Source organism: Hypanus sabinus (assembly GCF_030144855.1).
Source record: "Hypanus sabinus isolate sHypSab1 chromosome 1 unlocalized genomic scaffold, sHypSab1.hap1 SUPER_1_unloc_6, whole genome shotgun sequence".
NCBI classification, from domain to species: Eukaryota; Metazoa; Chordata; class Chondrichthyes; order Myliobatiformes; family Dasyatidae; genus Hypanus; species Hypanus sabinus.
In genome coordinates, this window is record NW_026778913.1 from 334,612 (window position 1) to 354,036 (window position 19,425).

A 19,425-nucleotide genomic window follows, 5' to 3' on the forward strand; every position below is an offset into this window, starting at 1 on the left:
GGAACTTGGTGTACAAGGTCAGGACACACACTGTAAGGTGGGGAGCAGGGATGGACAGAGGGAATTCAGTGTAAAAGGGCAGGACACACACTGTAAGGTGGGGAGTAGGGAGGGACAGAGGGAACTTGGTGTATAAGGGCAGGACACACACTGTAAGGTGGGGAGCAGGGAGGGACTGAGGGAACTTGGTGTACAAGGGCAGGACACACACTGTAAGGTGGGGAATAGGGAGGGACTGAGGGAACTTGGTGTACAAGGTCAGGACACACACTGTATGATGGGGAGCAGGGAGGGACAGAGGGAACTCAGTGTACAAGGGCAGGTCACACTGTAAGGTGGGGAGTAGGGAGGGACAGAGGGAATTCAGTGTAAAAGGGCAGGACACACACTGTAAGGTGGGGAGTAGGGAGGGACAGAGGGAACTTGGTGTACAAGGGCAGGTCACACACTGTAAAGTGGGGGGTTGGGAGGGACTGAGGGAACTTGGTGTACAAGGGCAGGTCAGACACTGTAAGGTGGGGAGTAGGGAGGGACAGAGGGAACAGAGTACAAGGTCAGGACACACACTGTAAGGTGGGGAGTAGGGAGGGACACAGGGAACAGAGTACAAGGGCAGGACACACACTGTAAGGTGGGGAGCAGGGAGGGACAGAGGGAACAGAGTACAAGGGCGGGACACACACTGTAAAGTGTGGAGTAGGGAGGGACAGAGGGAACTTGGTGTATAAGGGCAGGACACACTGTAAGGTGGGGAGTTGGGAGGGACAGAGGGAATTCAGTGTACAAGGGCAGGACACACTGTAAGGTGGGGAGTTGGGAGGGACAGAGGGAATTCAGTGTACAAGGGCAGGACACACTGTAAGGTGGGGAGTTGGGAGGGACAGAGGGAATTCAGTGTACAAGGGCAGGACACACTGTAAGGTGGGGAGTTGGGAGGGACAGAGGGAATTCAGTGTACAAGGGCAGAACACACACTGTAAGGTGGGGAGTAGGGAGGGACAGAGGGAATTCAGTGTAAAAGGGCAGGATACACACTGTAAGGTGGGGAGTAGGGAGGGACAGAGCGAACTTGGTGTACAAGGGCAGGACACACTGTAAGGTGGGGAGGTAGGAGGGACAGAGGGAATTCAGTGTAAAAGGGCAGGACACACACTGTAAGGTGGGGAGTAGGGAAGGACAGAGGGAATTCAGTGTAAAAGGGCAGGACACACACTGTAAGGTGGGGAGTAGGGAAGGACAGAGGGAACTTGGTGTACAAGTACAGGACACACACTGTAAGGTGGGGAGCTGGGAGGGACAGAGGGAATTCAGTGTACAAGGGCAGGACACACTGAAAGGTGGGGAGTAGAGAGGGACAGAGGGAACTCAGTGTACAAGGACAGGACACACACTGTAAGGTGGGGAGTAGGGAGGGACAGAGGCAACTTGGTGTACAAGGGCAGGACACACACTGTAAGGTGGGGAGTAGGGAGGGACAGAGGGAATTTGGTGCACAAGGGCAGGACACACACTGTAAGATGGGGAGTAGGGAGGGAAAGAAGGAACAGTGTATAAGGGCAGGGCATACACTGTAAGGTGGGGAGTAGGGAGGGACAGAGGGAATTCAGTGTAAAAGGGCAGGACACACACTGTAAGGTGGGGAGTAGGGAGGGACAGAGGGAACTTGGTGTACAAGGGCAGGACACACACTAAGGTGGGCAGCAGGGAGAGTCAGAGGGAATTCAGTGTACAAGGACAGGACACACACTGCAAGGTGGTGAGTAGGGAGGGACTGAGGGAAATTGGTGTACAAGGTCAGGACACACACTGTAAGGTGGGGAGCAGGGATGGACAGAGGGAATTCAGTGTAAAAGGGCAGGACACACACTGTAAGGTGGGGAGTAGGGAGGGACAGAGGGAACTTGGTGTATAAGGGCAGGACACACACTGTAAGGTGGGGAGCAGGGAGGGACTGAGGGAACTTGGTGTACAAGGTCAGGACACACACTGTAAGATGGGGAGCAGGGAGGGACAGAGGGAACTCAGTGTACAAGGGCAGGTCACACTGTAAGGTGGGGAGTAGGGAGGGACAGAGGGAATTCAGTGTAAAAGGGCAGGACACACACTGTAAGGTGGGGAGTTGGGAGGGACAGAGGGAACTTGGTGTACAAGGGCAGGTCACACACTGTAAAGTGGGGGTTGGGAGGGACTGAGGGAACTTGGTGTACAAGGGCAGGTCAGACACTGTAAGGTGGGGAGTAGGGAGGGACAGAGGGAATTCAGTGTACAAGGGCAGGACACACTGAAAGGTGGGGAGTAGAGAGGGACAGAGGGAACTCAGTGTACAAGGACAGGACACACACTGTAAGGTGGGGAGTAGGGAGGGACAGAGGCAACTTGGTGTACAAGGGCAGGACACACACTGTAAGGTGGGGAGTAGGGAGGGACAGAGGGAATTTGGTGCACAAGGGCAGGACACACACTGTAAGATGGGGAGTAGGGAGGGAAAGAAGGAACAGTGTATAAGGGCAGGGCATACACTGTAAGGTGGGGAGTAGGGAGGGACAGAGGGAATTCAGTGTAAAAGGGCAGAACACACACTGTAAGGTGGGGAGTAGGGAGGGACAGAGGGAACTTGGTGTACAAGTGCAGGACACACACTGTAAGGTGGGCAGCAGGGAGAGTCAGAGGGAATTCAGTGTACAAGGACAGGACACACACTGCAAGGTGGTGAGTAGGGAGGGACTGAGGGAACTTGGTGTACAAGGTCAGGACACACACTGTAAGGTGGGGAGCAGGGATGGACAGAGGGAATTCAGTGTAAAAGGGCAGGACACACACTGTAAGGTGGGGAGTAGGGAGGGACAGAGGGAACTTGGTGTATAAGGGCAGGACACACACTGTAAGGTGGGGAGCAGGGAGGGACTGAGGGAACTTGGTGTACAAGGGCAGGACACACACTGTAAGGTGGGGAATAGGGAGGGACTGAGGGAACTTGGTGTACAAGGTCAGGACACACACTGTAAGATGGGGAGCAGGGAGGGACAGAGGGAACTCAGTGTACAAGGGCAGGTCACACTGTAAGGTGGGGAGTAGGGAGGGACAGAGGGAATTCAGTGTAAAAGGGCAGGACACACACTGTAAGGTGGGGAGTAGGGAGGGACAGAGGGAACTTGGTGTACAAGGGCAGGTCACACACTGTAAAGTGGGGGGTTGGGAGGGACTGAGGGAACTTGGTGTACAAGGGCAGGTCAGACACTGTAAGGTGGGGAGTAGGGAGGGACAGAGGGAACAGAGTACAAGGGCAGGACACACACTGTAAGGTGGGGAGTAGGGAGGGACAGAGGGAACAGAGTACAAGGGCAGGACACACACTGTAAGGTGGGGAGCAGGGAGGGACAGAGGGAACAGAGTACAAGGGCAGGACACACACTGTAAAGTGGGGAGTAGGGAGGGACAGAGGGAACTTGGTGTATAAGGGCAGGACACACTGTAAGGTGGGGAGTTGGGAGGGACAGAGGGAATTCAGTGTACAAGGGCAGGACACACTGTAAGGTGGGGAGTTGGGAGGGACAGAGGGAATTCAGTGTACAAGGGCAGGACACACTGTAAGGTGGGGAGTTGGGAGGGACAGAGGGAATTCAGTGTACAAGGGCAGAACACACACTGTAAGGTGGGGAGTAGGGAGGGACAGAGGGAATTCAGTGTAAAAGGGCAGGACACACACTGTAAGGTGGGGAGTAGGGAGGGACAGAGCGAACTTGGTGTACAAGGGCAGGACACACTGTAAGGTGGGGAGGTAGGAGGGACAGAGGGAATTCAGTGCAAAAATGCAGGACACACACTGTAAGGTGGGGAGTAGGGAAGGACAGAGGGAATTCAGTGTAAAAGGGCAGGACACACACTGTAAGGTGGGGAGTAGGGAAGGACAGAGGGAACTTGGTGTACAAGTACAGGACACACACTGTAAGGTGGGGAGCAGGGAGGGACAGAGGGAATTCAGTGTACAAGGGCAGGACACACTGAAAGGTGGGGAGTAGAGAGGGACAGAGGGAACTCAGTGTACAAGGACAGGACACACACTGTAAGGTGGGGAGTAGGGAGGGACAGAGGCAACTTGGTGTACAAGGGCAGGACACACACTGTAAGGTGGGGAGTAGGGAGGGACAGAGGGAATTTGGTGCACAAGGGCAGGACACACACTGTAAGATGGGGAGTAGGGAGGGAAAGAAGGAACAGTGTATAAGGGCAGGGCATACACTGTAAGGTGGGGAGTAGGGAGGGACAGAGGGAATTCAGTGTAAAAGGGCAGGACACACACTGTAAGGTGGGGAGTAGGGAGGGACAGAGGGAACTTGGTGTACAAGGGCAGGACACACACTGTAAGGTGGGCAGCAGGGAGAGTCAGAGGGAATTCAGTGTACAAGGACAGGACACACACTGCAAGGTGGTGAGTAGGGAGGGACTGAGGGAACTTGGTGTACAAGGTCAGGACACACACTGTAAGGTGGGGAGCAGGGATGGACAGAGGGAATTCAGTGTAAAAGGGCAGGACACACACTGTAAGGTGGGGAGTAGGGAGGGACAGAGGGAACTTGGTGTATAAGGGCAGGACACACACTGTAAGGTGGGGAGCAGGGAGGGACTGAGGGAACTTGGTGTACAAGGGCAGGACACACACTGTAAGGTGGGGAATAGGGAGGGACTGAGGGAACTTGGTGTACAAGGTCAGGACACACTCTGTAAGATGGGGAGCAGGGAGGGACAGAGGGAACTCAGTGTACAAGGGCAGGTCACACTGTAAGGTGGGGAGTAGGGAGGGACAGAGGGAATTCAGTGTAAAAGGGCAGGACACACACTGTAAGGTGGGGAGTAGGGAGGGACAGAGGGAACTTGGTGTACAAGGGCAGGTCACACACTGTAAAGTGGGGGGTTGGGAGGGACTGAGGGAACTTGGTGTACAAAGGCAGGTCAGACACTGTAAGGTGGGGAGTAGGGAGGGACAGAGGGAACAGAGTACAAGGGCAGGACACACACTGTAAGGTGGGGAGTAGGGAGGGACAGAGGGAACAGAGTACAAGGGCAGGACACACACTGTAAGGTGGGGAGTAGGGAGGGACAGAGGGAACTTGGTGTACAAGGGCAGGTCACACACTGTAAAGTGGGGGGTTGGGAGGGACTGAGGGAACTTGGTGTACAAGGGCAGGTCAGACACTGTAAGGTGGGGAGTAGGGAGGGACAGAGGGAACAGAGTACAAGGGCAGGACACACACTGTAAGGTGGGGAGTAGGGAGGGACAGAGGGAACAGAGTACAAGGGCAGGAAACACACTGTAAGGTGGGGAGTAGGGAGGGATAGAGGGAACTTGGTGTGCAAGGGCAGGTCACACACTGTAAAGTCGGGGGTTGGGAGGGACTGAGGGAACTTGGTGTACAAGGGCAGGTCAGACACTGTAAGGTGGGGAGTAGGGAGGGACAGAGGGAACAGAGTACAAGGGCAGGACACACACTGTAAGGTGGGGAGTAGGGAGGGACAGAGGGAACAGAGTACAAGGACAGGACACACACTGTAAGGTGGGGAGCAGGGAGGGACAGAGGGAACAGAGTACAAGGGCAGGACACACACTGTAAAGTGGGGAGTAGGGAGGGACAGAGGGAACTTGGTGTATAAGGGCAGGACACACTGTAAGGTGGGGAGTTGGGAGGGACAGAGGGAATTCAGTGTACAAGGGCAGGACACACTGTAAGGTGGGGAGTTGGGAGGGACAGAGGGAATTCAGTGTACAAGGGCAGGACACACTGTAAGGTGGGGAGTCGGGAGTGACAGAGGGAATTCAGTGTACAAGGGCAGGACACACTGTAAGGTGGGGAGTTGGGAGGGACAGAGGGAATTCAGTGTAAAAGGGCAGAACACACACTGTAAGGTGGGGAGTAGGGAGGGACAGAGGGAATTCAGTGTAAAAGGGCAGGACACACACTGTAAGGTGGGGAGTAGGGTGGGACAGAGCGAACTTGGTGTACAAGGGCAGGACACACTGTAAGGTGGGGAGGTAGGAAGGACAGAGGGAATTCAGTGTAAAAGGGCAGGACACACACTGTAAGGTGGGGAGTAGGGAAGGACAGAGGGAATTCAGTGTAAAAGGGCAGGACACACACTGTAAGGTGGGGAGTAGTGAAGGACAGAGGGAACTTGGTGTACAAGTACAGGACACACACTGTAAGGTGTGGAGCAGGGAGGGACAGAGGGAATTCAGTGTAAAAGGGCAGGACACACACTGTAAGGTGGGGAGTTGGGAGGGACAGAGGGAACTTGGTGTACAAGGGCAGGTCACACACTGTAAAGTGGGGGGTTGGGAGGGACTGAGGGAACTTGGTGTACAAGGTCAGGACACACTCTGTAAGATGGGGAGCAGGGAGGGACAGAGGGAACTCAGTGTACAAGGGCAGGTCACACTGTAAGGTGGGGAGTAGGGAGGGACAGAGGGAATTCAGTGTAAAAGGGCAGGACACACACTGTAAGGTGGGGAGTAGGGAGGGACAGAGGGAACTTGGTGTACAAGGGCAGGTCACACACTGTAAAGTGGGGGGTTGGGAGGGACTGAGGGAACTTGGTGTACAAAGGCAGGTCAGACACTGTAAGGTGGGGAGTAGGGAGGGACAGAGGGAACAGAGTACAAGGGCAGGACACACACTGTAAGGTGGGGAGTAGGGAGGGACAGAGGGAACAGAGTACAAGGGCAGGACACACACTGTAAGGTGGGGAGTAGGGAGGGACAGAGGGAACTTGGTGTACAAGGGCAGGTCACACACTGTAAAGTGGGGGGTTGGGAGGGACTGAGGGAACTTGGTGTACAAGGGCAGGTCAGACACTGTAAGGTGGGGAGTAGGGAGGGACAGAGGGAACAGAGTACAAGGGCAGGACACACACTGTAAGGTGGGGAGTAGGGAGGGACAGAGGGAACAGAGTACAAGGGCAGGAAACACACTGTAAGGTGGGGAGTAGGGAGGGATAGAGGGAACTTGGTGTGCAAGGGCAGGTCACACACTGTAAAGTCGGGGGTTGGGAGGGACTGAGGGAACTTGGTGTACAAGGGCAGGTCAGACACTGTAAGGTGGGGAGTAGGGAGGGACAGAGGGAACAGAGTACAAGGGCAGGACACACACTGTAAGGTGGGGAGTAGGGAGGGACAGAGGGAACAGAGTACAAGGACAGGACACACACTGTAAGGTGGGGAGCAGGGAGGGACAGAGGGAACAGAGTACAAGGGCAGGACACACACTGTAAAGTGGGGAGTAGGGAGGGACAGAGGGAACTTGGTGTATAAGGGCAGGACACACTGTAAGGTGGGGAGTTGGGAGGGACAGAGGGAATTCAGTGTACAAGGGCAGGACACACTGTAAGGTGGGGAGTTGGGAGGGACAGAGGGAATTCAGTGTACAAGGGCAGGACACACTGTAAGGTGGGGAGTCGGGAGTGACAGAGGGAATTCAGTGTACAAGGGCAGGACACACTGTAAGGTGGGGAGTTGGGAGGGACAGAGGGAATTCAGTGTAAAAGGGCAGAACACACACTGTAAGGTGGGGAGTAGGGAGGGACAGAGGGAATTCAGTGTAAAAGGGCAGGACACACACTGTAAGGTGGGGAGTAGGGTGGGACAGAGCGAACTTGGTGTACAAGGGCAGGACACACTGTAAGGTGGGGAGGTAGGAAGGACAGAGGGAATTCAGTGTAAAAGGGCAGGACACACACTGTAAGGTGGGGAGTAGGGAAGGACAGAGGGAATTCAGTGTAAAAGGGCAGGACACACACTGTAAGGTGGGGAGTAGTGAAGGACAGAGGGAACTTGGTGTACAAGTACAGGACACACACTGTAAGGTGTGGAGCAGGGAGGGACAGAGGGAATTCAGTGTAAAAGGGCAGGACACACACTGTAAGGTGGGGAGTTGGGAGGGACAGAGGGAACTTGGTGTACAAGGGCAGGTCACACACTGTAAAGTGGGGGGTTGGGAGGGACTGAGGGAACTTGGTGTACAAGGGCAGGTCAGACACTGTAAGGTGGGGAGTAGGGAGGGACAGAGGGAATTTAGTGTTCAAGGGCAGGACACACTGAAAGGTGGGGAGTAGAGAGGGACAGAGGGAACTCAGTGTACAAGGACAGGACACACACTGTAAGGTGGGGAGTAGGGAGGGACAGAGGCAACTTGGTGTACAAGGGCAGGACACACACTGTAAGGTGGGGAGTAGGGAGGGACAGAGGGAATTTGGTGCACAAGGGCAGGACACACACTGTAAGATGGGGAGTAGGGAGGGAAAGAAGGAACAGTGTATAAGGGCAGGGCATACACTGTAAGGTGGGGAGTAGGGAGGGACAGAGGGAATTCAGTGTAAAAAGGCAGGACACACACTGTAAGGTGGGGAGTAGGGAGGGACAGAGGGAACTTGGTGTACAAGGGCAGGACACACACTGTAAGGTGGGCAGCAGGGAGAGTCAGAGGGAATTCAGTGTACAAGGACAGGACACACACTGCAAGGTGGTGAGTAGGGAGGGACTGAGGGAACTTGGTGTACAAGGTCAGGACACACACTGTAAGGTGTGGAGCAGGGAGGGACAGAGGGAACTTGGTGTATAAGGGCAGGACACACACTGTAAGGTGGGGAGCAGGGAGGGACTGAGGGAACTTGGTGTACAAGGGCAGGACACACACTGTAAGGTGGGGAATAGGGAGGGACTGAGGGAACTTGGTGTACAAGGTCAGGACACACACTGTAAGATGGGGAGCAGGGAGGGACAGAGGGAACTCAGTGTACAAGGGCAGGTCACACTGTAAGGTGGGGAGTAGGGGGGGACAGAGGGAATTCAGTGTAAAAGGGCAGGACACACACTGTAAGGTGGGGAGTAGGGAGGGACAGAGGGAACTTGGTGTACAAGGGCAGGTCACACACTGTAAAGTGCGGGGTTGGGAGGGACTGAGGGAACTTGGTGTACAAGGGCAGGTCAGACACTGTAAGGTGGGGAGTAGGGAGGGACAGAGGGAACAGAGTACAAGGGCAGGACACACACTGTAAGGTGGGGAGTAGGGAGGGACAGAGGGAACAGAGTACAAGGGCAGGACACACACTGTAAGGTGGGGAGCAGGGAGGGACAGAGGGAACAGAGTACAAGGGCAGGACACACACTGTAAAGTGGGGAGTAGGGAGGGACAGAGGGAACTTGGTGTATAAGGGCAGGACACACTGTAAGGTGGGGAGTTGGGAGGGACAGAGGGAATTCAGTGTACAAGGGCAGGACACACTGTAAGGTGGGGAGTTGGGAGGGACAGAGGGAATTCAGTGTACAAGGGCAGGACACACTGTAAGGTGGGGAGTTGGGAGGGACAGAGGGAATTCAGTGTACAAGGGCAGAACACACACTGTAAGGTGGGGAGTAGGGAGGGACAGAGGGAATTCAGTGTAAAAGGGCAGGACACACACTGTAAGGTGGGGAGTAGGGAGGGACAGAGCGAACTTGGTGTACAAGGGCAGGACACACTGTAAGGTGGGGAGGTAGGAGGGACAGAGGGAATTCAGTGCAAAAGGGCAGGACACACACTGTAAGGTGGGGAGTAGGGAAGGACAGAGGGAATTCAGTGTAAAAGGGCAGGACACACACTGTAAGGTGGGGAGTAGGGAAGGACAGAGGGAACTTGGTGTACAAGTACAGGACACACACTGTAAGGTGGGGAGCAGGGAGGGACAGAGGGAATTCAGTGTACAAGGGCAGGACACACTGAAAGGTGGGGAGTAGAGAGGGACAGAGGGAACTCAGTGTACAAGGACAGGACACACACTGTAAGGTGGGGAGTAGGGAGGGACAGAGGCAACTTGGTGTACAAGGGCAGGACACACACTGTAAGGTGGGGAGTAGGGAGGGACAGAGGGAATTTGGTGCACAAGGGCAGGACACACACTGTAAGATGGGGAGTAGGGAGGGAAAGAAGGAACAGTGTATAAGGGCAGGGCATACACTGTAAGGTGGGGAGTAGGGAGGGACAGAGGGAATTCAGTGTAAAAGGGCAGGACACACACTGTAAGGTGGGGAGTAGGGAGGGACAGAGGGAACTTGGTGTACAAGGGCAGGACACACACTGTAAGGTGGGCAGCAGGGAGAGTCAGAGGGAATTCAGTGTACAAGGACAGGACACACACTGCAAGGTGGTGAGTAGGGAGGGACTGAGGGAACTTGGTGTACAAGGTCAGGACACACACTGTAAGGTGGGGAGCAGGGATGGACAGAGGGAATTCAGTGTAAAAGGGCAGGACACACACTGTAAGGTGGGGAGTAGGGAGGGACAGAGGGAACTTGGTGTATAAGGGCAGGACACACACTGTAAGGTGGGGAGCAGGGAGGGACTGAGGGAACTTGGTGTACAAGGGCAGGACACACACTGTAAGGTGGGGAATAGGGAGGGACTGAGGGAACTTGGTGTACAAGGTCAGGACACACACTGTAAGATGGGGAGCAGGGAGGGACAGAGGGAACTCAGTGTACAAGGGCAGGTCACACTGTAAGGTGGGGAGTAGGGAGGGACAGAGGGAATTCAGTGTAAAAGGGCAGGACACACACTGTAAGGTGGGGAGTAGGGAGGGACAGAGGGAACTTGGTGTACAAGGGCAGGTCACACACTGTAAAGTGGGGGGTTGGGAGGGACTGAGGGAACTTGGTGTACAAAGGCAGGTCAGACACTGTAAGGTGGGGAGTAGGGAGGGACAGAGGGAACAGAGTACAAGGGCAGGACACACACTGTAAGGTGGGGAGTAGGGAGGGACAGAGGGAACAGAGTACAAGGGCAGGACACACACTGTAAGGTGGGGAGTAGGGAGGGACAGAGGGAACTTGGTGTACAAGGGCAGGTCACACACTGTAAAGTGGGGGGTTGGGAGGGACTGAGGGAACTTGGTGTACAAGGGCAGGTCAGACACTGTAAGGTGGGGAGTAGGGAGGGACAGAGGGAACAGAGTACAAGGGCAGGACACACACTGTAAGGTGGGGAGTAGGGAGGGACAGAGGGAACAGAGTACAAGGGCAGGAAACACACTGTAAGGTGGGGAGTAGGGAGGGATAGAGGGAACTTGGTGTGCAAGGGCAGGTCACACACTGTAAAGTCGGGGGTTGGGAGGGACTGAGGGAACTTGGTGTACAAGGGCAGGTCAGACACTGTAAGGTGGGGAGTAGGGAGGGACAGAGGGAACAGAGTACAAGGGCAGGACACACACTGTAAGGTGGGGAGTAGGGAGGGACAGAGGGAACAGAGTACAAGGACAGGACACACATTGTAATGTGGGGAGCAGGGAGGGACAGAGGGAACTTGGTGTATAAGGGCAGGACACACTGTAAGGTGGGGAGTTGGGAGGGACAGAGGGAATTCAGTGTACAAGGGCAGGACACACTGTAAGGTGGGGAGTTGGGAGGGACAGAGGGAATTCAGTGTACAAGGGCAGGACACACTGTAAGGTGGGGAGTTGGGAGGGACAGAGGGAATTCAGTGTACAAGGGCAGGACACACTGTAAGGTGGGGAGTCGGGAGGGACAGAGGGAATTCAGTGTACAAGGGCAGGACACACTGTAAGGTGGGGAGTTGGGAGGGACAGAGGGAATTCAGTGTACAAGGGCAGAACACACACTGTAAGGTGGGGAGTAGGGAGGGACAGAGGGAATTCAGTGTAAAAGGGCAGGACACACACTGTAAGGTGGGGAGTAGGGTGGGACAGAGCGAACTTGGTGTACAAGGGCAGGACACACTGTAAGGTGGGGAGGTAGGAAGGACAGAGGGAATTCAGTGTAAAAGGGCAGGACACACACTGTAAGGTGGGGAGTAGGGAAGGACAGAGGGAATTCAGTGTAAAAGGGCAGGACACACACTGTAAGGTGGGGAGTAGGGAAGGACAGAGGGAACTTGGTGTACAAGTACAGGACACACACTGTAAGGTGTGGAGCAGGGAGGGACAGAGGGAATTCAGTGTAAAAGGGCAGGACACACACTGTAAGGTGGGGAGTTGGGAGGGACAGAGGGAACTTGGTGTACAAGGGCAGGTCACACACTGTAAAGTGGGGGGTTGGGAGGGACTGAGGGAACTTGGTGTACAAGGGCAGGTCAGACACTGTAAGGTGGGGAGTAGGGAGGGACAGAGGGAATTCAGTGTACAAGGGCAGGACACACTGAAAGGTGGGGAGTAGAGAGGGACAGAGGGAACTCAGTGTACAAGGGCAGGACACACACTGTAAGGTGGGGAGTAGGGAGGGACAGAGGCAACTTGGTGTACAAGGGCAGGACACACACTGTAAGGTGGGGAGTAGGGAGGGACAGAGGGAATTTGGTGCACAAGGGCAGGACACACACTGTAAGATGGGGAGTAGGGAGGGAAAGAAGGAACAGTGTATAAGGGCAGGGCATACACTGTAAGGTGGGGAGTAGGGAGGGACAGAGGGAATTCAGTGTAAAAAGGCAGGACACACACTGTAAGCTGGGGAGTAGGGAGGGACAGAGGGAACTTGGTGTACAAGGGCAGGACACACACTGTAAGGTGGGCAGCAGGGAGAGTCAGAGGGAATTCAGTGTACAAGGACAGGACACACACTGCAAGGTGGTGAGTAGGGAGGGACTGAGGGAACTTGGTGTACAAGGTCAGGACACACACTGTAAGGTGGGGAGCAGGGATGGACAGAGGGAATTCAGTGTAAAAGGGCAGGACACACACTGTAAGGTGGGGAGTAGGGAGGGACAGAGGGAACTTGGTGTATAAGGGCAGGACACACACTGTAAGGTGGGGAGCAGGGAGGGACTGAGGGAACTTGGTGTACAAGGGCAGGACACACACTGTAAGGTGGGGAATAGGGAGGGACTGAGGGAACTTGGTGTACAAGGTCAGGACACACACTGTAAGATGGGGAGCAGGGAGGGACAGAGGGAACTCAGTGTACAAGGGCAGGTCACACTGTAAGGTGGGGAGTAGGGAGGGACAGAGGGAATTCAGTGTAAAAGGGCAGGACACACACTGTAAGGTGGGGAGTAGGGAGGGACAGAGGGAACTTGGTGTACAAGGGCAGGTCACACACTGTAAAGTGGGGGGTTGGGAGGGACTGAGGGAACTTTGTGTACAAGGGCAGGTCAGACACTGTAAGGTGGGGAGTAGGGAGGTACAGAGGGAACAGAGTACAAGGGCAGGACACACACTGTAAGGTGGGGAGTAGGGAGGGACAGAGGGAACAGAGTACAAGGGCAGGACACACACTGTAAGGTGGGGAGCAGGGAGGGACAGAGGGAACAGAGTACAAGGGCAGGACACACACTGTAAAGTGGGGAGTAGGGAGGGACAGAGGGAACTTGGTGTATAAGGGCAGGACACACTGTAAGGTGGGGAGTTGGGAGGGACAGAGGGAATTCAGTGTACAAGGGCAGGACACACTGTAAGGTGGGGAGTTGGGAGGGACAGAGGGAATTCAGTGTACAAGGGCAGGACACACTGTAAGGTGGGGAGTTGGGAGGGACAGAGGGAATTCAGTGTACAAGGGCAGAACACACACTGTAAGGTGGGGAGTAGGGAGGGACAGAGGGAATTCAGTGTAAAAGGGCAGGACACACACTGTAAGGTGGGGAGTAGGGAGGGACAGAGCGAACTTGGTGTACAAGGGCAGGACACACTGTAAGGTGGGGAGGTAGGAGGGACAGAGGGAATTCAGTGCAAAAGGGCAGGACACACACTGTAAGGTGGGGAGTAGGGAAGGACAGAGGGAATTCAGTGTAAAAGGGCAGGACACACACTGTAAGGTGGGGAGTAGGGAGGGACAGAGCGAACTTGGTGTACAAGGGCAGGACACACTGTAAGGTGGGGAGGTAGGAGGGACAGAGGGAATTCAGTGCAAAAGGGCAGGACACACACTGTAAGGTGGGGAGTAGGGAAGGACAGAGGGAATTCAGTGTAAAAGGGCAGGACACACACTGTAAGGTGGGGAGTAGGGAAGGACAGAGGGAACTTGGTGTACAAGTACAGGACACACACTGTAAGGTGGGGAGCAGGGAGGGACAGAGGGAATTCAGTGTACAAGGGCAGGACACACTGAAAGGTGGGGAGTAGAGAGGGACAGAGGGAACTCAGTGTACAAGGACAGGACACACACTGTAAGGTGGGGAGTAGGGAGGGACAGAGGCAACTTGGTGTACAAGGGCAGGACACACACTGTAAGGTGGGGAGTAGGGAGGGACAGAGGGAATTTGGTGCACAAGGGCAGGACACACACTGTAAGATGGGGAGTAGGGAGGGAAAGAAGGAACAGTGTATAAGGGCAGGGCATACACTGTAAGGTGGGGAGTAGGGAGGGACAGAGGGAATTCAGTGTAAAAGGGCAGGACACACACTGTAAGGTGGGGAGTAGGGAGGGACAGAGGGAACTTGGTGTACAAGGGCAGGACACACACTGTAAGGTGGGCAGCAGGGAGAGTCAGAGGGAATTCAGTGTACAAGGACAGGACACACACTGCAAGGTGGTGAGTAGGGAGGGACTGAGGGAACTTGGTGTACAAGGTCAGGACACACACTGTAAGGTGGGGAGCAGGGATGGACAGAGGGAATTCAGTGTAAAAGGGCAGGACACACACTGTAAGGTGGGGAGTAGGGAGGGACAGAGGGAACTTGGTGTATAAGGGCAGGACACACACTGTAAGGTGGGGAGCAGGGAGGGACTGAGGGAACTTGGTGTACAAGGGCAGGACACACACTGTAAGGTGGGGAATAGGGAGGGACTGAGGGAACTTGGTGTACAAGGTCAGGACACACACTGTAAGATGGGGAGCAGGGAGGGACAGAGGGAACTCAGTGTACAAGGGCAGGTCACACTGTAAGGTGGGGAGTAGGGAGGGACAGAGGGAATTCAGTGTAAAAGGGCAGGACACACACTGTAAGGTGGGGAGTAGGGAGGGACAGAGGGAACTTGGTGTACAAGGGCAGGTCACACACTGTAAAGTGGGGGGTTGGGAGGGACTGAGGGAACTTGGTGTACAAAGGCAGGTCAGACACTGTAAGGTGGGGAGTAGGGAGGGACAGAGGGAACAGAGTACAAGGGCAGGACACACACTGTAAGGTGGGGAGTAGGGAGGGACAGAGGGAACAGAGTACAAGGGCAGGACACACACTGTAAGGTGGGGAGTAGGGAGGGACAGAGGGAACTTGGTGTACAAGGGCAGGTCACACACTGTAAAGTGGGGGGTTGGGAGGGACTGAGGGAACTTGGTGTACAAGGGCAGGTCAGACACTGTAAGGTGGGGAGTAGGGAGGGACAGAGGGAACAGAGTACAAGGGCAGGACACACACTGTAAGGTGGGGAGTAGGGAGGGACAGAGGGAACAGAGTACAAGGGCAGGAAACACACTGTAAGGTGGTGAGTAGGGAGGGATAGAGGGAACTTGGTGTGCAAGGGCAGGTCACACACTGTAAAGTCGGGGGTTGGGAGGGACTGAGGGAACTTGGTGTACAAGGGCAGGTCAGACACTGTAAGGTGGGGAGTAGGGAGGGACAGAGGGAACAGAGTACAAGGGCAGGACACACACTGTAAGGTGGGGAGTAGGGAGGGACAGAGGGAACAGAGTACAAGGACAGGACACACACTGTAAGGTGGGGAGCAGGGAGGGACAGAGGGAACAGAGTACAAGGGCAGGACACACACTGTAAAGTGGGGAGTAGCGAGGGACAGAGGGAACTTGGTGTATAAGGGCAGGACACACTGTAAGGTGGGGAGTTGGGAGGGACAGAGGGAATTCAGTGTACAAGGGCAGGACACACTGTAAGGTGGGGAGTTGGGAGGGACAGAGGGAATTCAGTGTACAAGGGCAGGACACACTGTAAGGTGGGGAGTCGGGAGGGACAGAGGGAATTCAGTGTACAAGGGCAGGACACACTGTAAGGTGGGGAGTTGGGAGGGACAGAGGGAATTCAGTGTACAAGGGCAGAACACACACTGTAAGGTGGGGAGTAGGGAGGGACAGAGGGAATTCAGTGTAAAAGGGCAGGACACACACTGTAAGGTGGGGAGTAGGGTGGGACAGAGCGAACTTGGTGTACAAGGGCAGGACACACTGTAAGGTGGGGAGGTAGGAAGGACAGAGGGAATTCAGTGTAAAAGGGCAGGACACACACTGTAAGGTGGGGAGTAGGGAAGGACAGAGGGAATTCAGTGTAAAAGGGCAGGACACACACTGTAAGGTGGGGAGTAGGGAAGGACAGAGGGAACTTGGTGTACAAGTACAGGACACACACTGTAAGGTGTGGAGCAGGGAGGGACAGAGGGAATTCAGTGTAAAAGGGCAGGACACACACTGTAAGGTGGGGAGTTGGGAGGGACAGAGGGAACTTGGTGTACAAGGGCAGGTCACACACTGTAAAGTGGGGGGTTGGGAGGGACTGAGGGAACTTGGTGTACAAGGGCAGGTCAGACACTGTAAGGTGGGGAGTAGGGAGGGACAGAGGGAATTCAGTGTACAAGGGCAGGACACACTGAAAGGTGGGGAGTAGAGAGGGACAGAGGGAACTCAGTGTACAAGGACAGGACACACACTGTAAGGTGGGGAGTAGGGAGGGACAGAGGCAACTTGGTGTACAAGGGCAGGACACACACTGTAAGGTGGGGAGTAGGGAGGGACAGAGGGAATTTGGTGCACAAGGGCAGGACACACACTGTAAGATGGGGAGTAGGGAGGGAAAGAAGGAACAGTGTATAAGGGCAGGGCATACACTGTAAGGTGGGGAGTAGGGAGGGACAGAGGGAATTCAGTGTAAAAAGGCAGGACACACACTGTAAGCTGGGGAGTAGGGAGGGACAGAGGGAACTTGGTGTACAAGGGCAGGACACACACTGTAAGGTGGGCAGCAGGGAGAGTCAGAGGGAATTCAGTGTACAAGGACAGGACACACACTGCAAGGTGGTGAGTAGGGAGGGACTGAGGGAACTTGGTGTACAAGGTCAGGACACACACTGTAAGGTGGGGAGCAGGGATGGACAGAGGGAATTCAGTGTAAAAGGGCAGGACACACACTGTAAGGTGGGGAGTAGGGAGGGACAGAGGGAACTTGGTGTATAAGGGCAGGACACACACTGTAAGGTGGGGAGCAGGGAGGGACTGAGGGAACTTGGTGTACAAGGGCAGGACACACACTGTAAGGTGGGGAATAGGGAGGGACTGAGGGAACTTGGTGTACAAGGTCAGGACACACACTGTAAGATGGGGAGCAGGGAGGGACAGAGGGAACTCAGTGTACAAGGGCAGGTCACACTGTAAGGTGGGGAGTAGGGAGGGACAGAGGGAATTCAGTGTAAAAGGGCAGGACACACACTGTAAGGTGGGGAGTAGGGAGGGACAGAGGGAACTTGGTGTACAAGGGCAGGTCACACACTGTAAAGTGGGGGGTTGGGAGGGACTGAGGGAACTTTGTGTACAAGGGCAGGTCAGACACTGTAAGGTGGGGAGTAGGGAGGTACAGAGGGAACAGAGTACAAGGGCAGGACACACACTGTAAGGTGGGGAGTAGGGAGGGACAGAGGGAACAGAGTACAAGGGCAGGACACACACTGTAAGGTGGGGAGCAGGGAGGGACAGAGGGAACAGAGTACAAGGGCAGGACACACACTGTAAAGTGGGGAGTAGGGAGGGACAGAGGGAACTTGGTGTATAAGGGCAGGACACACTGTAAGGTGGGGAGTTGGGAGGGACAGAGGGAATTCAGTGTACAAGGGCAGGACACACTGTAAGGTGGGGAGTTGGGAGGGACAGAGGGAATTCAGTGTACAAGGGCAGTACACACTGTAAGGTGGGGAGTTGGGAGGGACAGAGGGAATTCAGTGTACAAGGGCAGAACACACACTGTAAGGTGGGGAGTAGGGAGGGACAGAGGGAATTCAGTGTAAAAGGGCAGGACACACACTGTAAGGTGGGGAGTAGGGAGGGACAGAGCGAACTTGGTGTACAAGGGCAGGACACACTGTAAGGTGGGGAGGTAGGAGGGACAGAGGGAATTCAGTGCAAAAGGGCAGGACACACACTGTAAGGTGGGGAGTAGGGAAGGACAGAGGGAATTCAGTGTAAAAGGGCAGGACACACACTGTAAGGTGGGGAGTAGGGAAGGACAGAGGGAACTTGGTGTACAAGTACAGGACACACACTGTAAGGTGGGGAGCAGGGAGGGACAGAGGGAATTCAGTGTACAAGGGCAGGACACACTGAAAGGTGGGGAGTAGAGAGGGACAGAGGGAACTCAGTGTACAAGGACAGGACACACACTGTAAGGTGGGGAGTAGGGAGGGACAGAGGCAACTTGGTGTACAAGGGCAGGACACACACTGTAAGGTGGGGAGTAGGGAGGGACAGAGGGAATTTGGTGCACAAGGGCAGGACACACACTGTAAGATGGGGAGTAGGGAGGGAAAGAAGGAACAGTGTATAAGGGCAGGGCATACACTGTAAGGTGGGGAGTAGGGAGGGACAGAGGGAATTCAGTGTAAAAGGGCAGGACACACACTGTAAGGTGGGGAGTAGGGAGGGACAGAGGGAACTTGGTGTACAAGGGCAGGACACACACTGTAAGGTGGGCAGCAGGGAGAGTCAGAGGGAATTCAGTGTACAAGGACAGGACACACACTGCAAGGTGGTGAGTAGGGAGGGACTGAGGGAACTTGGTGTACAAGGTCAGGACACACACTGTAAGGTGGGGAGCAGGGATGGACAGAGGGAATTCAGTGTAAAAGGGCAGGACACACACTGTAAGGTGGGGAGTAGGGAGGGACAGAGGGAACTTGGTGTATAAGGGCAGGACACACACTGTAAGGTGGGGAGCAGGGAGGGACTGAGGGAACTTGGTGTACAAGGGCAGGACACACACTGTAAGGTGGGGAATAGGGAGGGACTGAGGGAACTTGGTGTACAAGGTCAGGACACACACTGTAAGATGGGGAGCAGGGAGGGACAGAGGGAACTCAGTGTACAAGGGCAGGTCACACTGTAAGGTGGGGAGTAGGGAGGGACAGAGGGAATTCAGTGTAAAAGGGCAGGACACACACTGTAAGGTGGGGAGTAGGGAGGGACAGAGGGAACTTGGTGTACAAGGGCAGGTCACACACTGTAAAGTGGGGGGTTGGGAGGGACTGAGGGAACTTGGTGTACAAGGGCAGGTCAGACACTGTAAGGTGGGGAGTAGGGAGGGACAGAGGGAACAGAGTACAAGGGCAGGACACACACTGTAAGGTGGGGAGTAGGGAGGGACAGAGGGAACAGAGTACAAGGGCAGGACACACACTGTAAGGTGGGGAGTAGGGAGGGACAGAGGGAACTTGGTGTACAAGGGCAGGTCACACACTGTAAAGTGGGGGGTTGGGAGGGACTGAGGGAACGTGGTGTAGAAGGGCAGGTCAGACACTGTAAGGTG